This window comes from Fukomys damarensis, unplaced genomic scaffold, assembly GCF_012274545.1.
Source record: "Fukomys damarensis isolate Sample0158 unplaced genomic scaffold, DMR_v1.0_HiC HiC_scaffold_38, whole genome shotgun sequence".
NCBI lineage: Eukaryota > Metazoa > Chordata > Mammalia > Rodentia > Bathyergidae > Fukomys > Fukomys damarensis.
The window spans coordinates 32,198,067-32,206,152 of record NW_022900950.1 but is presented as its reverse complement, the minus strand read 5'-3'; the positions used below and the strand labels follow the sequence as shown (position 1 = coordinate 32,206,152).

At 37.1% G+C, this 8,086-nt stretch overlaps 1 pseudogene; it reads left to right on the top strand.

Moving 5' to 3' along the window:
• Positions 1–5,969: 5,969 nt before the first annotated feature.
• LOC104862189 lies at positions 5,970–6,710 on the top strand (annotated as a pseudogene).
• Positions 6,711–8,086: the final 1,376 nt, after the last annotated feature.

Here is an 8,086-nt window from a genome sequence, read left to right as displayed (position 1 = left end):
CCCGTGTGCAATATCAATTCTACCAAAGTTTGGCTCTCTTTCCTGATTCGTTGACCAGTTTCTTTATCTCTATGGTAATTTGATTTTGTCTTAATAAATATGGCTTTATAATATGTTTATATTTGCTAGAAAAAGACTTCTGTTTTTTTATTAGAAGTATCTTAGCAATATGTGGAACTTTGTTCTTTCATATAAATGTAAGCATCTCATAGAAAAGTTACTTGGATTTTCATTCAATCTATAGAGTTTGGGGAATACTGACATTTTAAAAATAGAACTTGTTCATGTCATGTTTCTCCATTAGGTGTTTTTACATGTATTTCAGGCAATTTTTATAGTATTCTATATGAATACTATAAATATTAAGAATATTTTTGTTAGATTTATTGGTAGATCTCTAATGTTTTATACTATTGTAAATGGTATCATTTTAAAATTAAATTTTGCATCTACTTTTGCTGGTATATAGGAATGAAATTCACCTTTGTTCATTGATCTTGTATCTAGCAATCTTTCTAAATTTCTTACTTTTTATAATTTTTGGTAAAGTCTTTAAGTTTTTCATGTAGATAATTATTTTGCTTATAAATAATGATAACTTTGTTTTTCCCTTTCTGATTAGTTTGTGTTTTGTTGTTGCTTTTGATGTTCTATAATAGCTAGACCTCCAGCACAGTCGTTAGAAATGGTGATGGTTTTATTTCCTTGTTTTATTCCTTGCTTTTCAAGGAAATGCTTTTTTAACTTTTTTACTGTGGAACATTTTGTGTACTGGAGTTTATTTGCATATATTCTTTATTATGTAGGCTAAGGATTTTTCCTATTCTTTAGCTAAGAAATTCTTGTTTATTTTCACTATGAATAGCTTGTGCAATTATCTTGAATTTTTTTAACCTCTTTTGAAATGATCATGTGGATTTCAAATTTTAATCTATTAATGTAAATTATATTAATGTAATGCTGTAATAACCTATTCATGGAATAATGGAATAAACTATTATTATCTATTCAATGATGATGATGATGATAATAGAGGGGGGCATGCTAGATATAGTTGCCAGTATTTTTATATAGATAATCAAGAATGTCAAGAATGGAATTAGATTTTTAATTTTTTTGTTCTGTTATACTATCCTTATAAAAGTAGTGAGATGTTCTTCTTTATATACTTTTAGAAAGAGTTTAGAATTGGAATTATCTGCTCCTTGAATCTTGGGAAACTTGTTGTATACTGTCTGGTCCTGTGCTTTCTTTGTATGAAAATCTTCACTGATGTTTCATTAATGATTATAGTCTGGATTATAAGCTATTTAACAATGAATTAGACCAGTTATACCAACCAATCAGAACAGATTATAAGCAAAAAGTACAGCTGTGCAGTTGCATATGAACTCAGAATCTGTCCTGATATTTTTAAAGTTCAGATTGAAAATTTCTTGTCAGTTTTGTTAAGTTATATATTTCCAGGGATTTGTCCATTTTACTTAAATTTTATTAATAAATTGCTAGTAATATTTTATCTATATAATTTTTGTTGTATTTACAGTGCCTCCTTTTCTATTTTTAAAATTGTAGAGGGGGTGAAGGGAGGGCAGGGACAAGGGGAAAAAATGAGAACCAAGACCTGTCATGTAAAGGTACAAGATCCCACTAATGAAATTATGTAACTGTACTGTATACCTAAAATGTACCAATGAAAGACCAGTTATCTTGAAAAAAAATTATCTACTTTCTTCAATTTGCCAAAGCTTTTTCAATTTTATTAATTTTTAATTGAGTTTATTGGTACATTTTAGGACAAAAAAATTTAGTCCACTTACCTTTATGGTTAATATATTTGGGTTCCATTTCTACCAATTTATTTTACTCAATCTGTTGTTCTCCATTTTTTTACATTTTTTTTAAAACTTTCTTGACTTTTATTGGATTAATTTTCAGTGGGTTTTTTTCTTTATTTTTCCCCTTTACTAATTTGAAGCATACAATCAAAATATATGAATGTTTAAAAAAATTATTGTAGTAAAATTGCACCAAGCCCCCTCAAAGTATTCCCCTCACTTCAAACATAATTATTCCCTCATTCTTGCCATTTGCAAAGCACTTCAGGAAGTCTTCTCTCATGTGTTTCTATAAGAGTTATGATTTAAAAATATGGTGAATATTGTTGCCAAGTGCCACTGAACAGAAAGGCAGTCTCATAAAAACATTAGAGAGTATATTAGAGAGTATATTCTCATCTACCTTATTCAATGAACTTCACACTATGCAACCTCTGACTGTTCTCTAATGTCAAAATGACCATGAAAGATAAACATTTCAGAACATGGAAACAACCATGACATCACAACTAAAGACTCACAAAATAGGAACTTGCAGAGCTACTTCAGAAAGTGGAAAGAATTATGAGATGTGAGGTATGTGGCAGGGAATTAAAGGCAGTGTCTCTATTACTGTAACAAAATTTTTTAAAAATGTAAACATTCACTATACTTTTTGATCACACCTTATATACTTTTACTTTTATATTTTACAGATTCTCCTGAAATTTTAACATGTATATTCATGTGTATGTGTAATTTATTAAAATCTTAACTGATGTTCTACCCTCCTTAAACAAAACACAGACCTTTGAATGTCATAAGCTCACCTCCTCCTTCCAATTTGTGTGCCATTTTTACTAGCATTTTAGTTTTATATTTTTAGCACCATAATTAAGACATTATGGAGGTTGGGTATGTAGAGACCCTGGGTTTAATCCCAGTACTACAAAAATATTTGGGGGAGTGATTGAAAGATATTATTTAACATAGTGGTAGTTTGTATTACTCAATTGTTTAACATTTTCTTTGCTATCTGTTTTTTGTTTGTTTGCTTTTTGTTTTATCTCAGCTGTTCTTCCTAGAATTGATTTTCTTTCATCCTGTAGAAATTCTTCTAATGAGTGATGGTAAACTATCATTTTGTGATTATGGGAAAATATTTTTATTTTTCCTTTGTTTAGAAAGATAGTTTAGGTATTAAAATATGGATAGTCACCTACTTTCTTCTTTGTACTTTTTGCTTTTTTGGCTTTTTGAGATAGGGTCTTGCTATGTAGTTCAGGCTGGCCTTGAACTCACAGCAGTCCTCCTGCCTCAGCCTGCTGAGTGCTGGGGTTATAGGCATGAACCGCCACACCCAGCATTTCTCTGTGCTTTAAAGATATTATTCCACTGCCTTCTGGCTGTTGCTCTTGTTATTAATAAATATTCTCAAAGTCTGTTGTTCCCAATGGTAATATAATTTTTTCCTCACAACTTAAAAGATTTTTCTCTTTGCCCACACTTCACTATAGTGTCTCTTGGTGTGACTGCCTATTTATTCTGTCTTTACTATTTGGATTATACTAAAAAAATAGTAAAAACATTAAAAAATTTACATTTTGCATTGGCTTGTCCCTCCATCATAATGAGCATCACCTTTAAATGCAGTTGTGAGGGCTGAGCTGTGAGAGTCAGTGTGAATTCATGAAATGGCAGACACAGAATAGAGAGAACTCATTTCATTGATAATCTCATTGAGTATTGTATTGTGAACCTGTAGGGTTTATGGTATAGGTGGAAGAATTGCCTGTTTGTTTGTCTGTTTGTTTTTTGCTTGAACTCTTTAGCTAGGCATTTTGCTATATTCAAAAAACAATTTAAAAACACAATACATTGTTTCTACTGTAAAGCACACCAGCACATTTTTTAGTAAATGCTCAATAATGTTTTTTGAAATTACTACTGACCATTTTGTACCATGTATGTGGAGAAATTTCTCTATCTTTGAGCACATGTCTAAATTAATACCTACTAAGGAGAGTAACCATTTTAAAAAGACAACTTTGTAGGATTTTCCTGTCAACTGCAAGTTTATTTGGAAACTCTATTCTTGGAATTATTTTTAAAACTTAGTGTTTTGATTCAGATTGTCATTTAAATTAAAGTCTTGAGTCTTCAAAGTGGATAGAGTATTGTTATTTCTTTTGCCAGAACTCTCATACCAGGCCATCAGCTCTCCAAAATATTTGTTTTAAGGATTAGACTCTGTGGGAATGTATTTATCTTGTTATTATATATAAACTCTTTTGTTTGAATGCCTGGGTAAAGCAGCCATTAAAAGGTCAGCTGCTTTGTTGAAGGATCTAGAGTGCTTAGTTCCAAATGTTCATTTGCATTTTGCCTCCATAAATCTATACACTATATTCAAGTAATCTGCACTTGACATTTGAAAGATAATATCCCAACCAATCACTTCAAACAGCTTAATAACTGGATATAAACTCTTTTGTTTGAATGCCTGGGTAAAGCAGCCATTAAAAGGTCAGCTGCTTTGTTGAAGGATCTAGAGTGCTTAGTTCCAAATGTTCATTTGCATTTTGCCTCCATAAATCTATACACTATATTCAAGTAATCTGCACTTGACATTTGAAAGATAATATCCCAACCAATCACTTCAAACAGCTTAATAACTGGACAACAGTTTAGATTAATATAAATTATTTTATGGCATATATCAATTATCCTTATCCCTTTGCTATTGAAAAATTTATTCATTGATTTCACCAACTATTTATTGATGAAAGTGTCTAGTTTGTTAGCCTCTATGAGTACAATAACTTGCCAGATATGATCCCTGTCCTCCTGAAGTTTTAGCCTTGGGGGGAGTACCTATCAATCAAACAGTCAAGTGAACAAAAACAAAACTACAGCTATTAATAAATCTACAGCTATAACCAGGGCCAGTGTGTTTCTTACAGAGGTTTCAGCAAGGTCAGAAAAGTCTTCTATGGTCTGATGCAAAGAAGTTAAATGAATGAAAAATGGAGAACGTGAGATCAGATATAGGTAAAGGTCCTATGATAAGATGTAGTGTGGTGACTATGAAGGCCTAGAACTATGAAGGCCAGTGTAGCTGGAGCAGAAAGACAATGCTGTATGCAGATTGCTAGGAATCAGGAAGAAATTGACAGAAAAAAATTAGATGTTGCATAGAAGCTGGAAAGGTGTTTCATAACTCAGAGATAAGCAGGAAACAGTGTGGACTCTCTTTCAGCTTGCAAGAAGGGGAAATGGCTCCACAGAAGCAAGGTGGGAGATCTAGCAACAAAAATCAGTAGAGCCAGATGCAGATGCCTTTGTGAACTGCAAAATCATCATGGGGTTTTGCTCTGAGGAGGCTACTTCCACATAGTAGACAACACCTGGAGAGGGATTCAAGTTCAGGCACCTACCATATTGCCAGAGAGTGCTTGATCAGGTGCCATTTTGAGAAAGAGTTGATTATTTAAATCTGGTACTCTGGACAACTAAAAATTTCACTTCGGTGCTCCCATTGTTACTCAGCCACAGTGCCTAGTTGAGAGACAGCCACAGAAGTCAGCTGTGCTTAAGAGCCGGCTAGTAATAGATCCCCTGAAAAGTTTAAACTCAGGCCAAGGAAGACAATGGCCCCACCTGTGATAAAAAGCAAGGCCAGGTCTGAGAAACAACTGGATCTGAAAGTGCTTGGTGGCTTTTAAACTCATCAGTTCATGAATGATTTTGTTCACAAACAATTCAGTTCAGCAAAATTTTGTTTCCATTTGGGAAGTCTGCATCTGGTGGTGAACGTGACCATGGTCATCATCCATGCACAAACATAATTACACAAAGTCATCTTCCCCAGAATTGTGGAGTAAGTTTGTGAACCAAGGTACCACTGTACTTGAACCCTTGCCCTGCTGCCTATGTCCAGCACATATCTGAGGTCTGACTGCCTTCCCTATCTACCGATATGAGAAAGGACACATCTCCGTGTGGACATTGCCATAGCCTAGGGTAAAAAGAAGGGCCTCTGTAATAGGGGGTACACCTCACAAATCCACAGCCTATAAGGCTAGGTTGAGAAAACCAAGACTTGCTAGACCCCAAAATTAGTGATCCTAGAAGGAAGTCACTCATTCAAAGATGGCCACAGCTTGGGCTGTGCCAAACCAGACCATCGTGGGGGTAAGGAGATGGTGGCCCGCTTTGAAGTGCTGGGATACCTGGGTGGGGTAACATGGTGAAGATCTGGGAGATGGGGGCTCAGGCCAGGAGGAAATAATGGGAATGAGGTCACTCAGAAGGAGTGGGTGGCAGAGCTAGAGCTGGGTGCCCTGGGGAGAGGCTGGTGCTGGGCACACAAATTCACAGGCAAGTGCAGCCACTGTTGACAGTGTGGCCTGCCCTCCCTTCAGAAAATTGTGCTGCACTTCAAAACCACACTGGAGACCATCACTAATCTCTACCCCTGGGCAAGGACTTCCAGTGATACCTGAAGATGCAATGTGGTGACTATGGTGAAATTTCAGAGAAGTGGCAATATATCCTACTGATTGGCAGTGTGGCATTGAAGGGAGGCTGTGGTAGTGTCTCTATGGTGCAGAAGTGCAAGCTGTGTGCATGGGAAAATTCCATCAAGATTTTGAGCAGCACCATGAAGCCTTGTAATGCAGAAAATAATGAGAAGTTCAAGGCAATTGTGAAGTTTGAGTGCCTGGCCTCAAACCAATTGATTTCCAGCTCCATGCGGGGTTTGCTGCTAAGGGTGTGGAGTCAAGGACAGTCTTCAGTGACATTAATCTGCAGGAGAAGGACTAGACTGATTATGATGAAAAGGATCAGGAGTCTGTGGAAATCTTGGAGGTCCCACACCAGAAGTGCTGAACTCTTGCTGCACACATCTTAAGAACTGAGAAGAGACAATTGCTCTAAGCAGTAGCACCTGCAGAGGCTGAAGCCTGTGTCCCTCATCTCTTGGAAGCTGTACCATGCCCTCTTCATCTGTATGCTGGGCTTTGTCTTAGCTCCTAAGCATCACCAATAAAGCCCCTGTTCTTGCTGCCCTGGTGGGTGAAGGATTAGTCAGGGAGCAGCCCTCCCTCCACAAATAACAATTCACACTGGAGGGCTCAGTTTTCTGGCACCTTTTGATCTTAAGTACCTGATCCGCTTTGCAAAACATGCAGGAGAACACACTTCTAAAGGCTCTCCAGCTCATGAAGAGTGGGCAGGTCAATCCCAGATGACTGAATGTGTCAAAACCAGTGGCAAAAAAAGGACAGGGAAGCCTGTGGATTGGTGCCATGAACCAACCAGTCCTAAGCCAAGACATTGCATTGACCAACCTTCCTCTCAGTTAAACCCAATCATCTGTTAGCTGGTGTCACTTCACGTTCCAGTGCTAAAGGACTTTAGAGGACAGCAGCTTACTCTTGGCCTATTTTTGCTCTGCACAATTCCTGGCTAATGGTCATCAGGTCTTTGCTCGCTTGCTGTGATGGGGCACTCCCATTGGGAACATCGGTATGAAAGTTCTTCCTTGTGTTCAGTCAGCCTCTGTGCTCCCTGAAGTTCTCCTGGGGATCCTGGTTTGTCCCCTTTTGGCTACATTTGCATGTTCTTCTGCCTCCAGGCAATATTTTGGAGTTGTGAAAAGAGTAGTCAAGAGTTGCTGCTCATGGCCCAAGATCCCCACACACCAGACAAGTGCTAAGCCATGAGATGTAGGTAATGGAAAGGGAATGTTACTAGAACCTCTGCATCAGGTCCTAGTCTCCTATGATCCACAATAGCACAAGGTGAATTAATTAATATATAGACAGAAAACGAGACTTAGAGAAGAAGCTGAACTTTGGCCTGATTCATGCCGCTCTGGGCAGCAAAAACCCCAGACCCCAAACTTGCCACACCTTTTTTCAGAATGTCAGCAGAAATAAAATTAGCAGATGATTCAGAGGGTGACAGCAATGATCCTAGAACAATGAGGAACTGCTGATGAAGATTTGATTCCACCCAGGAAGTCTCCCACTGGTGTAGTCCTGGCCTGAAGCATCACGGCATCACTGGCCATTGAAAGCTGGAGGTGAAAATGGAGTTATGTCTCAACATGCCGTAGCTGGCCTTTAGACAGGAAAACTAGGCCCTAATGATGGTTTAATTATGAAATGATTTTTTCCCAAAATCATATACAAATTGCTCCCAGCAATGAGAGATTGCACGTGCCTTCACTCTGATGAACCCACCCTTTGTAAAAGCCATTA